Raw genomic sequence first — 22623 nt, 5'->3', positions numbered from 1 at the left:
TGTGCTAAGTAGTTCCAGGAGACAATTAAGGGGAAAATAATTGCACAGCATTTTAGGACAATGTATCAACAAGGGAAAATATCAGCAACTTCACTGGAGGAGGCGGAGGACGGCCCTCTAGTTGGGAAACCAGGCCTTTGGCAAAAGAGTTTAAACTCCCTGACTACATTTTATTGACAAGGTCAGTCTTTATTCTTGCTGCCAAAATTAGAATCTAACCTTTTTTCTCTGTCATAACAACCCCGGTGTTTAATCACCAATTGTGCAGGGTGGTAAAAAAAAAAAGTTGTATCCTTTAAGTCTGGAGATTGACAACACAGAGGAGGGAGCTATTAATTTCCAGAACCACCCTGTCCAAGAACTATTTTCCTTTCCTTTCTTCCCAGATACCCAGATGGAAATCTGCCCTTCAGAGAAGGAAGGAAATGACACAATGGACAAGACTTCTACGAATAAGTAAGCTTTGCCCAGGACATGGACGGAAAAGTAAAGACAGAGAGAGGGGGAGAGAGAGAAACTCGTTAACCCCGCCTGACGGCGCGTCAGATGCGGTGTGTGTCCCTCCCCATCCCAGCACTGGACAACCAGGACACTGAGCAGCCTATGAGCCTTCTCATGTTCACCACACGAGTTCACGGAGAAACAAGAACAGCGTGCTGTGTTTCCAGACCCTCTGCCTGGCTGCCTGAGGATGCAGCCCCTGCCCACATCCAGCCAGGGCCACGGCTTCGGATGCTCATTCAGGGACCTCACACTGTCGCTAGGACAAGGGCAGCAGGCACGTGGCTGAGCCAAGTCCATGGCAGGACGTGCGAGGCAACTGCGGTGTAGAGGGGGCGAGGAGGTGGAGGGAGGGCCGCCACAAAAGCAAAGCAGGAAAGACGTGGTTTCCTGGAATGAGGGCAAGAGCACGTCAGAGAAGCTCGATGGTCAGGAAGGCTGCGTTCCTGCCCGAGCTAGATGCAGGCAGAGGCAGGTCTGGGATAGAAGGACAAACGCTGCCTGTAACGGGATATGAAATCTCAAGTCCCTGTGTCTCTTTTTTCCTGCCTTAGATTTGGCCCGTCCTTGGCTGGACAGGGAGGGAGAGTGACCCTCCCTGGGACGTGCTGACCAGGCGGCTGGGTCTGCAGGGAGAGCCTTCCTCTCGGCAAAGAAGGGGGAGATACATTCGGTCGTGAACGGCTCAGAATCCTGTTTTAGAAGTTCTTTCTGATTTGACCACCATAGCTTTTTGTGAAAGAAAAGCCAGGAAGATGGCTTTGATGTGAAAGAGAAAGGGGGATCCAGGCACAAAGTGGAGGAAGGTGAGGAAGAAACCAAGAAGTGGAGAGAAACCCCAGCTCTGAATCTGGGAACTCAGTGGCAGCAAGGGAGGGAGTGGCCCCAGCGTGGGCGGGAACTCAGCACTGCAGCAAGGGAAGAGCCCCTGGGGGTGCAGTTTAAATACCCAGGAAGTCCTTCAGCTCAGGCTCTGCCCACAGAGCTCCTGGCCAGCACCGTGCACCCACCCACGTGCACCCACCCACGTGCACACACATGCATGCACACACACCCAGGTGCACCCATGCATGTACACACACACCCAGATGCACCTACTCATGTGCGCACACGCGTATGGACACACGCCCACACGCGTATGGACACACGCCCACATGCACGCACACCAAATACAAAGAAGTCTCCTGGCACCACACAGGCTGGTGGACAATAGCTCATCTGGGCCAGGGGTCGGACTGAGCAGCCTGGGCTAGAACAGCGGGAATCAACACACACCAGGATACGCATTCCTTGAAAGACAAAAGGATTTTGTGACTATCTGAGGTAAAGCAAGTTTGGAGAAAACCGTGAGGTAAAGCAAGTTTGGAGAAAACCGTACACCAAGGTTGAAAGGTATCATGATGCCCCAAAGATCTTGCCTCTGGGACTTCAAGGGCTTGTGGAGCCCTCCCACAATGCTGCGGGGCTGGTGGGGGTGACCAATAGAGTCTGGGGGAGGTGATGCCTCCTGCAGCTTCTGCCTTGTCCCTTGGGGGAAGCTGGCCACCACAGCGGGAGGACCCTGAAGCAGCCCTGTACAGAGAGGTCCGGGGAGAGGAACCGAGGGCTCCACCAATCACCAGCTTGTGGGCCGAGTGAGGATCCCCGGCTCCAGTCCAGCCTTTGGATGACGCGTCACCAGCTGACACCTTGACTGCAGCCTCCGGGGAGACCATGAGCCAAAGTCACCCAAGCAGGACGCTCATAAATTCCTGACCCGCAGATGCCGTGAGTGGCATCTCACAGTTTATTGTTGTTTCTAACCACTGGCTTTTGGGATAATATGTTCTATAGCAATAGATAGCCAATATAAATATATACTAGCATGTTGAAATCTTAGAGGGAGTCCTGCAGTTTCAGATAACGTGTTCAGCTTTCACTCAGTGTTTGGCAAATGCTTTTGTTACACAACATTTCTTTCAAAGAACGCCTCACGAACACCTTAGGGTGTTAATGTCGCACCCGAAGTGTACTTTAGGAAGATCTGGGCTGGCTCTGGTTGTATTTGTGGTTAAAACTTATATCACATACACTTTATGCAATAGTTTGCATGAGATAAAATTGCATCTAAAAATATTTAAATAAAGACTTAATTGTAATTTTAGAAACATAACTACATCACATGCATTTAGGTAGTTCCCCATTTAAAGGAACTCTTGTGTCGAGTTAGCATTTGGAACACGGAAATTTGCTTCCCATCCCATCGTCTTTTAATATTAATATATTGCTTTTTCTAGGCTAGCTGAAGGAAATAAAAAATAAAATAAGAAATAATGTATTGGCTTTTTTGTAAAATCAAAGCTTATTTTTATAACTGTATTTAAAGCATTTGTAAAATGAAAAAATAAAAATAAAAGACCACTCTGGTCATTAAAAACTTTAACCCCAGCTTCTGGTTAAAATGGGAAACCTGAGCTGTTTGCTGCTCTAAGTAGTCTGGTTGTCTGAAGAGGAGAAGGTCGAGGAAGACTCGGCACAGCCCCAGGCGTCCCGGAGGGCTGGGAGGGAAACACTAAGCCATTGTCCTCCGGGCCACCGTGGAATGAGCCCAGGACACTCACCCAGAGAAAACTCATCTCCTCTCTTGAAGGATAAGGGGACTCGATTCTGAGAATGGCTTCAAAGAGCTAGAAGTAAGAGCGGCCTGAAATTCCAGAGCCTTCAAGGTTGTTCCCGGGCAGAGGGCTGCAGCGCCCAGGGCCTCCTTCCAGGCCGGCGGTGAAGTGGCCTCAGACCGAGTCCTGGCCCAGCCCCTGCCAGCGGGGCCACCTCAGACTCCTACTTGGCCTCTTCTGGCCTCACTTTGTTCACTTGGGAAAGGGGGTAGTGACACCTACCGCACAGGACTCCCAAGTGGGTCACGTGAGAACAGGAAGCAGCAGGTGCTCAATTCACCTGCCCCCCACTGTGCTGCTCCCCCCCTTCCCCCTCCCCCATCTGCCCCTTGGAGCCACGTGACCCCGCTGACCCCAGTGCACTCAAGACCCCCTACGGCAAGGGAAGCCCGATTCACCAGAGGCGTCGATTAGGGGAGATCATTCTTCACTACAAAAGGATTTTTCTCTTTCCCAAAGGATTCACTTAGAATAGCTTGTCGCCTCGGATAGGAACCCCAACTTCCCCGGAGTTTACAGACAAGTAACTGCTTGGGAACCTCAACGCGGACGCCGGCGGGCACTCCACGATCAGTCGGCCGTGCAGCCTTCCCGACACCGTGACGCCAGCCCAAGGCAAATGCTCATGAAAACCAGTTGTGCACAGTTTCTCAGGAACATTCTAATGGAAGCAGACCCGCCACTGCCCGGTGCCCCAACACGACAGGCCGCGGCGGCTGCCCCCGCGCTGGCCAGAGCAGGCCGGTGCCCGGCCACGGGGTTTTAGTTGAGTGAGGAAAATGAGCTATAATTACATTGTCAAGAAGTCAGCTCGTGTAATCTCAGCTTGGGTCTCGAATGCCCCTCACTAAACAGAACGCGCCTGTTCCATTAAAACAGCCCCTCGCACCCTGTCCCAGCGTGTTGCCATGGAGACTCCACAGGCCTGCAAAGCAAGATGCTGGCCGGCCCCTGTCACCCGGCAAGACGAGGGGAGACTAAGTGCCCTCAGGGAGCAGCTGCGTGCCCAGGCCACGGGCCTGCTGGGCACATTCAGCCCTGGGCATCTGCCAGGTGGCAGGACCCCTGCAGGAGGGCAGCCCCGGCCCTAGATCTCATGGGGGCTGCCTGCGGGGCTCTGAGGAGCCTGGGGCTAGAGGACCTGGACTTGATGTGGACAAAGAAAATCCCCCAGGTCCCCCTCAGCTCCAGCCAGGAGAATTTCTGAGAACAAGGGGCACAGAAAAGGAAGAAGAAGAAAACACAGGCTATGTCCTCACAGTGTGCAGTCTAGCTCAGGAGCTACATCTAATCCACTCACTGCACGGACAATAATCCAGGACCGAATGTCACGCCTCAGCGCGGCAGGGCTCGGCTGCTGTGTGGCCAGAGAAGTCAAGAAGCCCATGAGGCAGGCAGGTCCCACTGGACCTCAGGAACGGAGGAGGACTGCGACCACGTCTCGAAGCTCCCCATTTACCAGACCCTGTGACGAGTGCTTCTCGTGGGACTCTGCACGTCACTCTTCTGCCGACATCGTGCGGGTGCTGGTACCATTTTCATTTTACATGAGGTGACCGGATTCTGAGGGTTCAATGAAGTCACACACATGGTTTTAACACGGATCTCTTTAGCCCCGAAGGCCCCTTGGTCCTAACCTCATTTAGATGGGCAGGAGGCAGGAAGTGTTTGAAAAAGATGAAAGAGGCCAGCACAGCGGCGCACACCTATAATCCCAGCTCTTTGAGGGGCTGAGGCGGGAGGATCACTTGCGGCCAGGAGTTCGAGAGCAGCCTGGGCAACACAGCAGGACTCCATCTCTACAAAAATAAAAATTAAAAAATTAGCTGGAACCTGCAGTCCCAGGCACTCAGGAGGCTGAGGCAGGAGGATCACTTAAGCCCTGGAGTTTGAGGTTGCTGTGAGCTAAGCTGACACCATGGCACTCTAGCCCAGGTGACAGAATGAGACTCTGTCAAAAAAAAAAAAAAACACAAGAGAATCTATTGGTTCTGAAAATGAGAAATGGACCCACAGTTTGAAAAAGTCATCCAATGCGACCTCGTCCACCAAGGTCCCGATTAGCACTGTCTCGTTACTTCACATTCAGATTCATGTACTGGTTTCCTACGGTCTCCCTTGATGTTGAAGCATCTTTCCCACCACGCTCCAACACCCTTGGATCAACCCCCAAGGCGGAAGGCTTTAATCTTGAAAACAACTTTCCACGAGTCATCGTGATCCCTGAATTAATTGACGCTTCTTAGCTGGATGTCTCAGGGCAGGGTGTCTGAGACACGGGTCTCAGGGCTGGATGTCTCAGGGCTGGATGTCTCAGGGCAGGTGTCTGAGACACGGGTCTCAGGGCTGGATGTCTCAGGGCTGGTTGTCTCAGGGCTGGGTGTCTCAGGGCTGGGTGTCTCAGGGCTGGATGTCTCAGGGCAGGTGTCTGAGACACGGGTCTCAGGGCTGGATGTCTCAGGGCTGGATGTCTCAGGGCAGGTGTCTGAGACACGGGTCTCAGGGCAGGTGTCTGAGACATGGGTCTCAGGGCTGGATGTCTCAGGGCAGGTGTCTGAGACACGGGTCTCAGGGCAGGTGTCTGACACACGGGTCTCAGGGCTGGATGTCTCAGGGCTGGATGTCTCAGGGCAGGTGTCTGAGACACGGGTCTCAGGGCTGGATGTCTCAGGGCTGGTTGTCTCAGGGCTGGATGTCTCAGGGCTGGATGTCTCAGGGCAGGTGTCTGAGACACGGGTCTCAGGGCTGGGTGTCTCAGGGCAGGTGTCTGAGACACGGGTCTCAGGGCAGGGTGTCTCAGGGCAGGTGTCTGAGACACGGGTCTCAGGGCAGGGTGTGAGCAGCGTCCACCAGAACCACACATTTGGGCCCCGCAGGGTCTGGCTCGCCTGAGAGGGAAGAGGAAGTGAGTGGCCTGAGTTGGAGCTGCTGATGGGCGGCTCCCGGGTGCCCTCACAGAGTCGAGACCAGCTCTCAGCCCTCGGAGCATGGAACTGGCTTTGGGGGACACCTGTGTGACAGGAGAGTGTGGCGAGCAGGAACCTGTGCAGAGGGATGGTCGTGAGTGGATGGCACAGGGAATCACCCCACCCCAGTGGACTTTGCCAGGTATGGACTAGACGAGGGAAGTTGAGAGAAAGGATAGAAGAGAAACCCTTTGGGACAAACCTCCAAGGAAAGATAAAGGCAGATGCTGGGCTGCGTCTGGGACCGTGCAGTCCGGATCCCTGGGGCGCTGGTGAACTCCTCAGACCTCCTCGGTCAGAAGCTCTTGTTAGGCAGAGATCAAATCTGCAGGTGGCTGATAGAGGCCAGGATGACAGTTCTGAGGGGATGGAGAAGTGGGGAAGGGACTGCAGGAAAGCGCAGCTGACAACCACGAAGAGCAGGGACTTGAGGTCTGAGGCTCACACAGCTGCGGAGCTGCGACTTTGTTATAAGAACACCTGTCAAATCACATGTGTCAATCATCTGGTGACACCCACAGTCCCCGTAAGCCCTGCCCCGGACCAGGCCAATCAAAGGAAACCACCTGGGAGTCCTCAACGTCATTCCCCACTCGTGGAGACCGACCCGTTCCTCTCTGGAATGTGCTCTCACTTTGTATAGCTCCCTTCTTTTCTGCAATAAAAGCTGTTTGCATGGAATTGCTTCCTGTCTGTGGTCACTTGGTGGCACCGGCCCTGCTTGTGAATTTTCCAAGCAAGGAGCCAAAGAAGCAGGACAACAGTCCACCAGGAGGCCGGACCTGACACTCTGAGAGGGGGAGAGGAGCTCTGCATTCTAACAGGACCCCAGGCAATGTTGACGGCTCTGGGGAGTGCTTCAGCTGAACAGCAGGGAGGTGGGGCCTTCAGAGAACACCATTTGTGAGCCAATAACTGATCTTAACATGGGCAGGAGGAGGCCGTTTCTCGCCATTTACAGGTGGCTTCACCACAAATAGAGTGTCTAGCTGAGTCAGGGCCCCCAAGACCACCCACAGGTTTGATAATTCTCTAGGGGGACTCCCAAGACTCAGTAGAGAGCTGGACCCATGGCTGAGATTTGTTATAGCAAAAGGATGCTATGCACAATCAGCAAAGGGACAAAGTCACGGGGCAAAATTCCGGAGGGAACCAGGAGCAAGCTTCAAGGTCTCTCCCAGGGGAGCCATGCAGAACATACTGATTTTCCCAGCAATAAGTGGGAAATGCTGCTGACCAGGAAAACCTCGTAGAGGCTCAGTGCCCAGGGTTTTTATTGGGGCTGGTCACATGGGCACCCTCTGTCTGGAGAGAACCAAATTCTAGATCCCAGAAGGGAAGTTTGTACTCCGCCTAAACCATACTGTTTGTACAATTTGTGAGCCACTCATCAGTTAGTTAATGTGGGATCCTCCCAAAGTCTAAGTTCCCGGATGCCAGCCAAGGACCAAGCTTGCAAGCAGGCCTTTCTAAGGAGAGCAATTTCAGATCGCCTGTGTTAACTCTTTCCTGCACACTAGCCAAAACAATTACACAAGAGAAGGAAACAATAACTATAAAAGCAGCAAAGGGCTGGGCATGGTGGCTCACACCTGTAATCTCAGTACTTCGGGAGGCCGAGGCAGGAAGCTTGCTTGAAGCCAGGAGTTTGAGATCAGCCTGGGCAATACAATGACATCCCATCTTTACCAAAAAAAAAAAAAATTTTAATTAGCTGGCTGTGGTGGTACACATCTGTAGTCCTAGTTACTCGGGAGGCTGAGGCAGGAGGATCGCTTGAGCCCAGGAGTTTGAGGTTGCAATGAGCTATGATGATGCCACTGCACTCCAGCCTGGAGGACAGAGGGAGACCTTGTCTCCAAAAAAAAAAAAAAAAAAAGGCAGCAAAGGAGGCACAAAATTAACATTAAGTTGACCCTTGAACATGGCAGGGGTTGAGTGAGGGAACTGACCTCGTATAACATTTGACTCCCCAAAAACTTAACTACTGATAGCCTACTCTTGGCTGGAAGCCTTATCAGTAACATAGTTGATTAACACATATCTTATATGTTATATGTATTATTAGCTTACAATAAAGTAAGCTAGAGAAAAGAAAATGTTATTAAGAAAATCATAAGGAAAAGAAAATATATTTACTATCCATTAAGTGGAAGTGGAGCCTCAGGAAGGTCTTCATCCCCGTCGTCTCCATGCTGAGCAGGCTGAGGCGGAGGAGGAGGAGGGTGGTCGGGCTGTCTTGGGCGGCAGAGGCGGAGGAGAAACCACACGTAACTGGGCCTGTGCAGTTCAAACCCGTGTTGTTCAAGGGCCAACTGTATTTCCAGACCGTATGGTTGTTGACCTGAAAAAGAATAAGAAAATCAACCGAAAATTATTCAAAATGAAATTTCTACTTGGAGCGAACTAGGCTAGAGCCCCGTCCCAGGCTCCTACCTGCAGAGGCCCCGGCAGGAAAAGCTGGAGCTGGCGGGACCTGAATGGAGTTAGAAGCTTTCGCTGTTCCGCAGGCCTGGACGCTCTCATTGTCACCCAGCTGAGATGCACTTGGGGATTTTCTAAGAGAAACCGGAGAAGCCGGAGGGCTGCGCAGGCACAGCCCGCAGCGGGGCGACCTGGCTGGAGGGGCCGCGCCTCGGCCTCGCTCCTGCGGTCCCCCGGGGCCCGCGAAGGGCTCCGGCGACAGCATGTGCGTGGCCCTGTGTCATCAGACATTGCGAAAATTAGACAGCTCAGCTGTCGTCAGTTCGGAACAGTCTCTCACGCTGACTTTAACTCCTGCCTGGTGGCGCTGGGCGGGGCCCCAGGACCGGTTCCTGCGCCCGCGGTCAGCAGCGGAGACGCGCAGCGAGACATTCCCGGGAGGCGTCCCAGACCCGGACGGCCACCAGGAGCTGAGCGTGAGGAAGTGACTGTGACCCACTAAACTCAAACCGGATGAGTCCCCACCTCCCGTCAGGGTCCCAGGGATGTGCCATTCAAGCCCTGCAAGGTGACCAACCAACATTTTAACATGGCTCTAAAATGTGTTTTCAGAGACAGGCACGAGAAACTTGGACACAAACAAAAAGCAAAACGCTTATTCAAAACTTATTAAAGCCTAAGAGCTGCTCGGCGCTGGACTCGCCCCCGGGGCCGTGGGGGCAGCGAGCCCCCAGCGCCACGCGCCACGCTGCTGGCTGGGAGGACACTGACTCACCGGCGCTGAGTTCTCGCTGGTGGAGGACGTGGCGCCGCACTTCGCCTGCTTGACGGGCCGCCTGACCCAGCAGCGCCTCTCCAGCCCGACCCCTGCGACGTGGGCCTGGTGCGGGTGCCCCAGCGCAGCGTCTTCCCGGCGCACACGGGCGCGCGCGCTGCCCACAGCCGGTTCTTCCACTCGCTCTTCACCCAGAACGAGCAGCTGCGGCGTGTGGAGCTGTCCCTGGAGGCGCTGGCGTCTGGTGGCCTGCAGCAGATCCTCAGCTTCATCTACACGCCGGAGCTGCTGGTCAACGCAGCCAGCGCCCACGAGGTGCTCAGTGCCGCCTCCTTGCTGCAGATGGCCGGCATCGCCGCGTCCCGCCAGGAACTGCTGGACGCCCGCTCCCTAGGCCCACGGGTCCCGGCACTGTGGCCCTGGCCCAGCCGGCTGCCAGCTGCACCCCAGCTGTGCCACCCTACTACTGTGACATCAAGCAGGAGGCGGACACCCCAGGCCTGCCCAAGATCTGTGCCCGCGAGGGTCCTGACCCCTACTCAGTGCGCGTGGAGGACGGGCAGGGACCGCTGGCGGCACAGTGCCTGCCACCATTGGGCCAGCCCAGCCCTTCTTCAAAGAGGAGAAGGAGGGTGCTGTCGAGGAGGCCGGCAGGCCCCCGGCCAGCTTGTGTAAGCTGGAGGGTGGGGAGGAGTTGGAGGAAGAGCTTGGGGGTTCTGGCACCTACAGCCGCCAGGAGCAGCCCCAGATCATTGTGGAGGTGAACCTCAACAACCAGACACTGCACGTGTCCACTGGCCGAGGGGAAGCCAGGCCCTGGAAGGAGCCGGCCACCATGATGCTGGGCCGGGAGGATGTACTGCAGAGACACTCAGAGGAGGAGGAGGAGGAGGAAGAAGAGGATGAGGAAGAGGAGGATGGTGGCAGTGGAGGAGAGGAGGAGGAGGATCAAGAAAGTGGCAGTGAGGGAGAAGAGGAAGAGGAGGAAGAGGAAGGGCACAGTGAGCAGGAGGAAGAGGAAGAAGAGGAGGAGGAGGAAGGGCCCAGTGAGCAGGATCAAGAGAGCTCTGAGGAGGAGGAAGCAGAGGAGGGGGAAGCTGGCAGCATGCAGGGGCCACCAGGGCGCCGGGGCAGCCGTGCTGACCCCCCTCCCCACAGTCGCATGGCCACGCGGTCCCGGGAGAATGCCTGGCGCCAAGGCACCTCTGAGCCTGAGGAGGCTGGGCCATGTAGTGGGAAGCGACCCAAGCTGTCCCCCAGAGTGGCCTCTGCACCAGCCCGAGGGCCTCCAGCCACTGATGGGCGGGGGGCGAACGTGAGGCTGGAGGAGAAGCAGCACCACCCGTGCCAGAAGTGCCCACGAGATTTCAACAACCGCTGGTACCTGGAGAAACACATGAATGTGACCCACAGCCACATGCAGATCTGTGACCAGTGCGGCAAGCGCTTCCTGCTAGAGAGTGAGCGGCTGCTGCAGCGGCAGACGGACTGCGAGCGCAACATTCAGTGTGTGACGTGTGGCAAAGCTTTCAAGAAGCTCTGGTCCCTCCATGAGCACAAGAAGATTGTGCATGGGTACGCAGAGAAGAAGTTCTCATGTGAGATCTGTGAGTTCTATACCATGGCCCATGTTTCGCACATGGTTGCCCACACCAAGGACATGCCCTCCACCTGTGAAGCCTGCGGGAAGTCCTTCAAGCGCAGCATGTCCCTCGAGGTGCACTCACTGCAGCGCTCCGGGGAGAAGCCATTCAGATGTGACAACTGCAAGGAGCGTTTCCAGTACAGGTACCAGCTGCCGTCACACATGAGCATCCACACTGGCCACAAGCAGCTCCTGTGCCAGTGGTGTGGCCAGGACTTCAACATGAAGCAGTGCTTTGATGAGCACACGAAGACCCACACAGGGGAGAGGCCGGACATCTGCGACATCTGCGGCAGGAGCTTCCCCAGCCCGCCCAGCGTGAAGCGGCGCCGGCGCCGCACACGGGGAGAAGCCGGAGCCTTGCGACGTGTGCGGCCCGCGCTGCCGCTGCCCCGACGTGCTCGAGGCCCACAAGGAGAAATGCTTCCTTGTCAGCCGCCCGCAGGCCGGTGACCGCCCTCCCCGCCCCGGGCCTGCCCCCCGCCCAGCCTCAGGCCCGCGCTGCCCCTGCTCCCCGGGCTCCCCCAGACCCCGCCGCCCCTCGTCCCCACCGCTGCCGGCACTGGCGGGGCATGAACGCCACCAACTAGCTGCCGAGCTACACCTGCTGCGACCTGGAGCCCAGGGCCCGCTCCGGGGGGGGGACCCCGCTGCCCTCCCCCCTTGCTGGGGGGCAGCAGCTCGGGCCTGAGCCGCCGCCCCCTCCTCCAGAGGTGGCTGGATGTGCTCCGCCTGAGACCCCGACCCGGGGGGCGCGGGCCGGCAGCCCCCAGAGCCGGTGGAGGACGCCTCCCTCGCAAGTGCCCCCCTTCTGCGGCTCCCTGAAGCCTTTACTTTTTGGGTTTTTTTTGGAAGTGAAGGAAAAAGAAAAGAGAGGAAACTGTTTGCAGCACCCCTCCAGGCGAGGGGGGTGCTGGAGGCGGCAGGTCCGGCGGGGACGGAGGGGCCCGGGGCAGGTGTAGTGGCCGGTCACGCTGCTGAGGCCGGAGCCGGAGAGGGTTGGTCAGGCCCAGCCTGGAGCGACCTCAGCGGTTTAGCCCCACGTGCTCGTGCCCCTAATTTGCTCCTTCTTCTTGCAGGGTTTGGGGAGAAGTTGGGGTGCCGCCCCGTAGAAGAGTTGTGGACCCAGTCTGAGGGCTGTGGACACCCCGCCAGGGCTTGAGACTGGACACTGGCGGGTGCGGGTGGGGAGCGTTGAGCAGCGGGAACTGCAGTCCGGGCTCTGCACCAAGTAGTGTGGGGGAGGCAGGGGCTGGACCCCAGGGGCTTGCTTTCCCCACTCACATCCCTGCCGGCAGGCCCGGGGGCCCCCAACCTGCACCAGGCTGCACCGTGGGTCTTGAGTCCCGGCGATGTCCCCCGAAGCTGCTAGGCCTTGGTGCTGTGGGCCAGGCCCTAGGTGGGCAGACAGGTGCCTCCCTCAGCACCAGCTCCCAGGGGCTGGAGTCAAGGAACCCCTGCAGACAGGCTAGACCCCAGGGGCAGGGTCCAAGGAGGACCACTTGGACAAGTGTTTTGGGGTTTCAAGGTGCTCTCGGTGGGACAGGGGGCAGGGCTGCCGCTCACAGAGCACCTCTGCCCCTCACCAGCTACCCTGGCCCTTTCACACCAGAAGGAGACGTGTGTGTCTGTGTCCGTCTCTGCTCCCCTGTGGCGGCACTAGGGCAGCCACAGCCTGTCCCTGGCCGGCTCCAGCATCCTGGCTCCTCCCGGGCCTCTGCACAGGTGGGTGGGCCGCTCACAGCACTGCTGGTGAGAGAAACCCCCGGGGACAGGGGACCCCAGCCTGTGCCCGGTGCTTGCCCTCATGAGGCCTGCACTAATAGGAAATCCTATTTTGTTGTCATTTAATGTCTTCATTCCTGCTTTTAAGATGGAGTGGAAGGTTCCGTAAACTACATGTTTCCTAGTTAAGCTCTTTCCTCTTGTGTTTATACAGTTTTGTTTGTTATACTTTTTGCACCTTAAACTCCCACTACTCCCCCACGCTACCACCTTCCCAGTGTGGCCGGGGTGGGAAGAGGCCTGGGCCCAAGGGGCATAGTTGGGGGCGCTGAACCCTTCTGACCTCCTTGTGAGGCCCATGGCCCTGGGGCAGGGGGCTGGGGACATTTTAATCATCAATAAATGAAGCACTTTATTCTGAAAAAAAAAAAAGCTTAAATATGCCATTATCACTATAATTGAAAGATGTTTTGGAACATAATTATATATTCCTGATTTGGGCATATATAAAAAGGACTTTATTTTCTCATCTTTAAATTTATTAAAAAGCTTAGAGGAAATCCACATATAAAATTAATGGCATATGAAACAAAAGTGACAAATAGAAGCAAAGAAATTGATAAAAATTGTTCTAACATCAAGAAGGAAATTGTAACCAAAACAAATTTCAGATCATACCAAAAGCAATAATTCATTAAACAGGAAAAAAATAGATCAATAGTAGAAGTAATGAGTTATGATGAATAGGCTCTTGTGTTGGGTGATAATTCAATTGGTGAAGAGGAATCAATCACGATTCATTGGAAAAATATTTAAATTTTTTGTTGATTTAACACAAAATGGTGGCATCAACATAAATAACAAAAAACTCCTAATATACTATACACATAGAGGGATATCCATGACAAATCTGTTAATAAGTTCTGTCAAAGTAAAGGATACTCAACATTAGCTACTGCACAAGAAAACCTGAATTGACCAGTAATAAAGAAAGAATTTACTGTATGAATAAATATTAAAAAGAAGAGGGAACAAATTAATTTCTAATGATTTAAAACCCTCATTTAGTTTGCCTGTTTCACAAACAAGAAAATTCAAAATTAACATGCAGAAATGATTAACTCAATATCCTTCAATAAATACAAATTACAACCAGTTAGAAAATATACTAAACAGGAATTTACAATAGCAAAAAGAAAATCTACTTGGAAATAACAAGAAATAGGTAAGATCTATATGAAATAAAAACTTTAAAATGTTATTAATACTATTGGACACATAATAAATGTCCTGAGCAAATAATAAGGCATAGCATATTCTTGGAATGGAAACATCATAAATGCCATTTTTCCTTTACTCTATAAATAGCTCATAAATTAAAAAATCCCAATAAAATAATGAGGTGTTTTAAGTAGATAAGCTGATCCTAAAAATCATATGTAGAAATAAACAAGCAAAATAGTCAAAAAATTTCTGGGAAAAAAAAAGTAATAATGGGTCAGCCCAGCCAAATATTGACATTTTACAATTAATCACTGAAATAGTAGGATACTGATAAATAGATAAATGGGACAGAATATAAAATCCATAAATAAATCCACACATAAATGAAAATGTAGTATATGAAAAGGACAGCACTTCAAATTAGTGCAGAAAAGATGCTTCTGAAATAACTGGATAACCATCTGGAGGAAAACATGAATTTGAATTCACACCTCACTAGGCAATATTGAAAAGCAGATGGAAAAAGGAAACAAAAAAACAGAAGATGAATTCACACTTCACATCTTATACCAGGATAAATTTAATATGGATTTAAATTTTTAATATAAAAAATTAAATTATGAAAGTGTTAAAAGACTTTATGGGAAAAATTTTTAATAATCTTAGTATTGGCTGGGTGCAATGGCTCACACCTGTAATCCTAGCACTTTGGGAGGCCAAGGTGTTAGGATGGCTTGAGGCCAGGAGTTCAAGACCAGCCTGAGCAACATACTGAGACCCCATCTCTACAAAATTAAAAAAAAAAAAAAAAAACTTAGCCAGGTGTGATGTTGCACTCCTGTAGTCCCAGCTACTCAGGAGCCTGAGGCAGGAGGATCCCTGTGTTTGGGGCTGCAGTGAGCTATGATACGCCCCTGCACTCTAGCCCAGACAACAGAGTGAGAAACTGTCTCAAAAATAACAACAATAATAATCCTGGTATAAAGAATATCTTTTTAACTATGAAACACAACAGACACCATAAAGGAAAAGATTGATTCATTCAACAGTATACAAATTTCTTAAAGTCCCTGAAGCAAACCAACGCAAGTAAAACTAAATGACAAATGAAAAAATACATTTGCAACTCACATCACTAACAAAGAGCTAATCTGGCCTAATATATAAAGTGCTCCTTGTAAATAAAAAGGAAAAAATAATGTAACCCAATAAAAAAAGAGAAATGGATACGGGGGGAGCAAAATTCCTCCAAAAGAATATGAAAATAGATTTTAAACATACAGAAGGATGTTGAAATCCACTTATAACACGAGGAATGAAGATTAAAATTTCAATGGGATACCTTTTGTTTTTTTTACCTACAGGATTGCAAATGACAAAAAATTGATTCTTATGGTGGGAAGAGTGTGACAAAATGTACAATTACATTAACACATTGTTGGTGGACATGTCAATTAGTACTTCAGTGGAAGGCAGTCACGTGTCCATCAAACTCTCAAAGCTCACATCCTTGTAGCCAACAATTCTTACTTGTAGGAATTTAACCTGCAGCTATACTCATGTGGATGTTATACATTTTATATGTATGTTATAATGGGAAAAATTTGGAAAGGATCTACATGACCACTAATTGGAGACCAATTAGTTAAATCACAACCAGGGATACCGTGGATACCATACAGTCGCAGAAACAAGGAGGAGGTTCCTCATGATAGGAAATGATCTCCAAGAGATATTTTCAAATAGATGAAAAAAGCAAAGTACAATGGTATCTACGATGTACTAGAATTTTTTTCCAAAAAAAAAAAAAAATGACGAAAAGTATATATGCCTTAATATACAGAGACTATCTCTGGGAAGATACACAGGAATCGAGAAACATCGGTCACCTCTGGGAGGCATCATGACGGGGGGGCTGGAATAGCAGGAGCCCTATTCATTGGGTCTTCTTTGATAGCTTTGATCTTTCAACTACAGAGTGCATTGTCTACTGAAGGAGTAAACGTTAAAGAAAATAAGCAAATAAGAAACAAGTAAATGCAGCCCCCTCTGGAGAGCAGAGGAGGAGTCAAGACCTTGCCTGGGGGGAGCAGGAAGAGGAAGCCTGGAGGTGATGGCAAAGGCAGCCAGGCAGGGGCGTCGCACATCCAGCCAGAGAGAGCGGCCTCCAGCGGTGGAAGAGGTGAAGGTTCCTGGGGATCTGGAACCTGACGACTCCAAAGGCCATGGGGGTGGGACCCGAGGGTGGGTTTCCAACTATTTCACTGGTAAGGGCTGAGACAAAAGCTTGAGTTGTTTTGTCATCATCATTATTATTATTTGACTATTACTATTAGGACCCACATTCCCACTTCTTATCTGCAGAAAATGGGTTCTCTACATTCAGGAATTCCCTCCCATCCCCATCATCTGGAGCCCGACTTTCTTAACACTGCTGTTTCCCAGTCACTTCCCTTCGTGCAAACTTTATGGCAGCTCCAGGCTACGCTTGCACCGTCCTTGTTGGCGGTGAGACCAGGCCTGGGCCGAGCTCCCTGAGAGAAGGGAGGCTCTGTCTGTCTGAACTATATTCTCCACGCCTTGCAAAGTTCCTGGCACACACGTGGGATTCATAAAATAGTCACTGAAAACACAGATGAATAATCCCAAACACCTTGTGTGCTTCACCCTCCCACCTTGCTCCTGCCCCTTTATCTGGTGCTCCTTGTGTGCGCGCCCTGGTTCGCGGCGCCTGCTTTCCCCAGCACGTCATTCAGGAACGGCATGTCAATATCGGACCAGCAGCAGCAGCAGCGTCACCACTGTTGCCTGTGCCACCGTTTATGGGCCACCACCTTTGTGTCAGTAATGTTACCTTGGATTCCTGGGGGCTTTGAGTGACTACAAGATCATCTCTGAGGACACCATGTCACTGTGTCAGTGAAGAGACACAGGAAAGAGCAAGGGAGTTCAGCACAGCTGGCAGTGTCACTGGGTCTGGGCAGGTGACTTAATCCTAAACCAGCCCTAGTTCCTGCCTCAAAACGGTTGGCTCAGAATCCAGTTTGCCCAGGGCAAGCATAGCCAAGACCAGCCAGGGCTACAGTCATCCTGCCACCCCCGAGATTTTGCACAAATCTGCTTGAAGAAGTTCCTCTTAAAGTGTCATCCACCAACCAGCTCACCCAGAATCATCTGAGGCGCTTGTGGAAAACGCAGATCGTGGGGCCACGCCCCAAACCTCCTGCAGCAGACTGCCTGCCCTGGGCCTGCTGAGTCGAGTCTAAACACACAGCAAATTCTAACGCAGACAGCTGGGAAACACACCCCAATAAACATGGTCCTAGGAAGCCCATATCCTGTGATTTTTATTTTTTAATTTTGAAATAATTTTAAATTTTAGAGAAGAGATTCATAAATAATACAAAAAACTCTCTTCTCCCCTTCACTCAGCAACTATTCACATTTTGCCACATTTGCTTTCTGCCTCTGTCTCTGTCTTTATCTCTCGATCTCTCTCCCTCTCTCTCAATATGTCTCTCTCCTCCGCCCCTCTACATATATGGTGTCAACCTTAAATAATTGAAAGGATCAGAACACAGTTTAAAAGGGTTTATTAAAGCACAAAGCTGAGAATAGCCATTCAGGTAACACAGACTCCAAAGAAATGGGGTCAGTACTCTGAAGTTTAAAGTTAAGGTCTTGCTTATATAGGCAGAAAACAAAGGAATTTAGTGGGATTGTGACAGAAGGGCCTGAAAAAGATCAAAATGTATTACAAGTTGTCTCTTTAAACCCTGCCCCTACTCTTTTTGGGAATTAAAACCTGCGTTCCTGCCCAAGGCCAGTAGTCAGAGGGGCAGGGAGTGTCCTTTGTTCTTTGCACCACAAGAGACAGCCCAACTGAACTGCCGGGCAGAGGTCAGGACCGTCTTCACCCAAGGTGCTACAGCTACACAGCGATAGCCCAGCGCTGAAAACTCCTTTTAAAGGCTCTGTATTTCTGCTTATAGGAGGACAATGATTGTTTAAGATGAAAGTCTGCGATCCTCCTCATTTGCCAGCAAATTAATAAACTTCTCTTTCCTTTTCCTTAAACCACTTGTCCTCATTCTTCTGATGCAGCCTTGGGGACAGGTGTGAACTTTTTCTAACAGTATTGTGACATTTTCTATACAGGCTGGTTTATGAGTTACAGCAATTTAATTAGTTACAGTTTGTTTTCTTTTCTTTCCAACTTAAAAGAGTGTATTTAACATTCCATCTTAGACAACGTGACAGTCATGGAGTGTCTGGATGAGAGTCAGGAAGACTTTGGGAAGTTAATCAGGTAAGAGGGAAGGGGTCTTCCTTGTCACCCTTCAGTCATTTACAACATTTTACATAACAATGTAGGTAAGGAAACAGCTAATCTATAAACAGTCAGAGAAATAAAAGTTACAGCTGCCTGTTGTGGCTCATAATATTTTAAAGTTTCAACAGCTTAGATTTTTAATTACTTATTTTCACAATATGTATAATAAAATTTTGTGATTTCTTCCTGAACCATTTGAAAGTGAGTTGCAGAGCCACCATTCCCCATCCCCCTAAATATTCCAGCATTTCTTTCCTAAGAATAAGGATGTTCTTTCACATATAACAGTATGATTTTCAAACTCAGGAAATTTCAAATAGATACAATTATCTACTCTACAATCCATATACCAGGTTCTTCAATTATCCAGTAATGTCCTCTGTAGCAATTTTCCCCAACGCAGAATCCAATCCAGGCTACACATCTCATTTACTGGCCATGTCTCTTTAGTGGGGACGATTCCTCAGCCCCCTGCCTTTCCTGACATGGCCACGTGAGAACGCAGGGCAGAGGTGCTGCAGCGCGTGCTCTGATTGGGTTGTCTGCTGTTTCCTCCTGCAGAGACCCTCCAGAGCAGCTGGGAGGACAGAAGATTGACACGCAGAGGACAAGGACTAAAATCCAAGACTCTGAGCCTGAAGATATCTCTCTGAGGTGGTCACAGCTGTCCATGGTGCCAGAGCAGTGGACACGCGGCTGGCCGGTGTGTGCAGACACCAGGCTATCCCAGCACCCGCTGCCCAGACAGCTACGGGAGAGACAAGGTTGCCAAACGCTTCCTTCTCATGAATAATTCAGCCTCCCAGACTCCAGTTCACGATCTTAAGGAGAGCCCATTTCAGCTCCACTGGAAGCCGAGGATCTTCCCCCTTCCTTTCATGGCTATAAGGACAATCGCTGCAGCCGGTAGCTGTCTGCCCACCCCATGCACCCCCAACCCCCAACCCACTTCTTTTTTTCCCCTTCTCCACTTCTACCTTTGTTGCTATTTTCCTCGCATTTTCACTTCAAGACCAAAGCAGTGGGACTCTCTCCTAAAAACTGTTGCTCCTGGCCTTTGCACAGGCCCTTAAAGATAAGCATGTCCCTGTTACTGAAAGTTCAGTACTTGTCCCTGAGGCCAAATGAAGAATGAGGACAATTGGTTTGAGGAAAAGGAAGGAGAAGTTTATTAATTTGCCAGCAACTGGGGAGGGTGGCACTCTCATCCTAAAGTCTCAAAGAATCATCATCCTCCTTTAAGCAGAAACACAGAGCTCTTAAGGGGCTTTTCAGCTTCAGGCTGTTGCTGTTTAATCACAGCGTCTCCAGTGAGGACGGTGACCTCTGTCCAGACAATTCTGCTGAGCCATCTCCTGTGGGTTAAGATACAAAGAACAAAGAACATTTTTCTACCCCTTTGATTACTGGCCTCCAGCAGGAATGCAGGTTTTAATTCCCAAAAATGGCAAGGCGTTTTAAACGGTGTGAGCTAAAATGAAATCTGTAGACTCCCCCCACCCCTCCTACCTGCTGACAGAATAGATCCCCTCTTGGCCAAGGGGATACCCTAAAACTGAGCTGGTGGCCATGAGAAGAGAGGTCAGACCTGACTCATCACTCCCCCTTCCCTTCTCGGGGACATCCTCTGTAGCTCATTGACAGGCCTAAGGCTGCCCAGGACAAGCCTGCAGGGCCTCAACTGACACAAGTACAGAGCCAGTAGCTTATCTTTGATTAACAGACTTTCTTCTCTTAACTTAAAACATTCCAAGCCTTCAGACAAAGCTTCATTTCTTTAACCAATTACAAGTCAAAGAGTCTTTAAAGCCACCAGTAACCTGTGAGCCCCCACTTTGAGATGTCCCACTTTTTCAAGCCAAACCAATGTATGCCTTCCATGTATTGATTTATGACTTTACCTGTAATTCCTGTCTCCCTAAAATGTATAAAACCAAACTGTAACGCAGCCACAGCGAGTCCACTTGCTCAAGACTTCTTGGACGTGGCTCTAGGTCATGGGCCTCAAATTTGGCTCAGAATAAACCTCTTTAAATTATTTTACAGAGTCTGGCTTCTTTTCCATTGACAAGAGACAACTTGTAAAACATTTTGCCCTTTTTCAGACCCTTACTTCTGCTACATCCCCAGATTTGGTGGGAGGATCAAGTTCCAGCTGCCAGCTGCCATTACCAATGGTTTCAGAAGACAGCAGGTGACAAAGGAGCCACTCATTCAAGGAGCTGCTGCAGGGGACCTTCCAGGGAAATCACAGGGGCCTGGAGGTAGGTTTCTGGGAAGCCAACACAGCTTAAGCTTCTGGCCAGAACCTGGGAGGAGCTTGAGCAATGCATTAACATAGTCATGTTTGGGGAAATTTTTGCAAAAGTAAGATATTTTGTATTTTTCCCTTATGTTGGGCCACAGAAACTGACACCCCGCAATACAGTACTTGGGCATGCTGAGTGCTTTGAACTGAAGAAAACTGAAAGACCTCAGAAATAGGCCTTAGAGCCAGGTCTCTCTGACCTTCCCCCGACACTCCCATTCCCTCCGGCCCCCACTGTGCCCTCCTTTCCTGCACCTGGAGGAACCTGCTCCAGAATTTCCTTATCTGACTAAGAAAGCTTTCTTCCAAAAGAAATGCGATTGTCTTAAGAGCCCCTCCCTAGGAATCTCATCAAATAACCAGGAAAGATGAATGAAAGAACGAAAGTCATCACCAGGCCCAGACAGACTTTCCACCTACCAGAGACGACCTGCAGGACTTCACCTGCACAGTCAGACGGCCTTCGCTCCCAGCGCAGTTCTCCTCCCCTGCCCACGGCCTCCGCGGGGCTCAGAGGATCCCTGTCATTTACCCACGTGGCCCAGGCCCTGCCCTGTGGAGGAGGGTGTGCAGGCGCCTGGCCCCCACGGGGCACTCGCTCCTACAACTGCCCCTTGCTATGCCTGGTGAATAAGCCTGTGTGCCTTTTGCTCCTTTTAATCTGACTTTTATCAGTTCATTTTCAGTGAATCTTCAGAGGGAGAAGTGTAACCGGCCCCCACTGAACAAACCTCAGTGACCCCTATATAATCCTCTCCCTTCACTACTTGACCTTTGGAGTTGTTTCCCAGAAATGGTGGGTTTTCTGCAGGACAAAGGAACGGAGATTCTGAAGGCCCCTGGGCAGACTTCCTGATGCCAGGACCCACTGTCCCCCACACGCTGCCCCCAGTGCCCGTGGCCCCTTGCCAGCTACACCACACCCGCCGGCCTCCGAACGCCGGGGCCTCCCCCAGCTGGGGGTGGATTTGAGGCAGCTTCTCCCCTTCCCCCGACAAGACAAGACATCTGTCACATGGAAAACTGCGTTCTTCCCTGGCAGTCCTCCCTGTCTCAGTACTGCAATGGGCAACCGGACCTAGACTGACACCGCCTTGTGGTTTCAACAGCAGAAGGGGAAGCTTGCCCTCTTCGACCCTACACTGAAAAAGGGCCACCAAATTTTATAAGCTATGACACCTCAAAACTATTAGTCACCTGAATGTATTATATATTTATATACTTACACTAGATACATATATACTACATACATATATATTATATACCATATATTAACATTATATGCTTGCATATACAATATATATGTGTATGTATATAATAATAAAGAATCCTCCAATGAGTTCTTTCAAGGAAAATAAAGATTTAAATAAAGACTATTATTTTTTACATTTTGATTTGTTTTCAAACAGGGGCTGAAGGTGGGAGGAGCAGCCTTGCAAGAATAACAGGAAAATACCCCCCCCCCCCCCCCCCCGTTTCCCCAGCACCAGTTACAGACCACTCCTGCGGGTTCTCTTGCTAAGGAACCGGCAGTTCTGTTTTGCACAACCTCTGAAGAAAGCTGAATGAACAGAAAAGAGACGTAACTCTCCCTCTTTCAAACTGTTTTTTGAGAATCTGCTTTACCAGAGGTCCTGAGTAAACAGCAGGAGAAGAGCTCCAGCCTCAACCACGTCTCAGGATGAGGACAGAGTCGCATCTCCTGTGAAAATCCCTTCTCCAAGGAAAGGCAGGAAACCAAGTCTTGGACTTTGACATCCTTGCAGTTTTTGTCATCCACCTGCTGCCGCTTTTGTTCTCCACCGACGGCCATCACTGTTTTTTTCTCTCTTCATCCCCCTTAAAATCAGCAGCCACCCGGCCTCGCTGCTGGAGCCTCTCCTCTTTCTTTGGGCTGCCACGTGTCTCCCTGCCCTCTGTCCCCCTCTTCTCTCTTTCTCCCTTTCTCTCTCTCTCTCATTCCCACTGTCCTTCTAAAAGACAAAATAAATTTTACTTTTTTGTTTAATCTCTGAGTGAGAAATCTTCCTCCACCCGCACCGTGAGCACCTGCCAAGCTTTCCACCCT

The 22623-nt window shown here is 50.7% G+C and overlaps 1 pseudogene; it reads left to right on the top strand.

The window, feature by feature from the left end:
• Window positions 1-8808: 8808 nt before the first annotated feature.
• Window positions 8809-11541, top strand: LOC123629745 (annotated as a pseudogene).
• Window positions 11542-22623: the final 11082 nt, after the last annotated feature.

Source organism: Lemur catta, unplaced genomic scaffold, assembly GCF_020740605.2.
Source record: "Lemur catta isolate mLemCat1 unplaced genomic scaffold, mLemCat1.pri scaffold_41_ctg1, whole genome shotgun sequence".
NCBI classification, from domain to species: domain Eukaryota; kingdom Metazoa; phylum Chordata; class Mammalia; order Primates; family Lemuridae; genus Lemur; species Lemur catta.
This window is presented reverse-complemented; position numbering and strand designations above follow the sequence as displayed.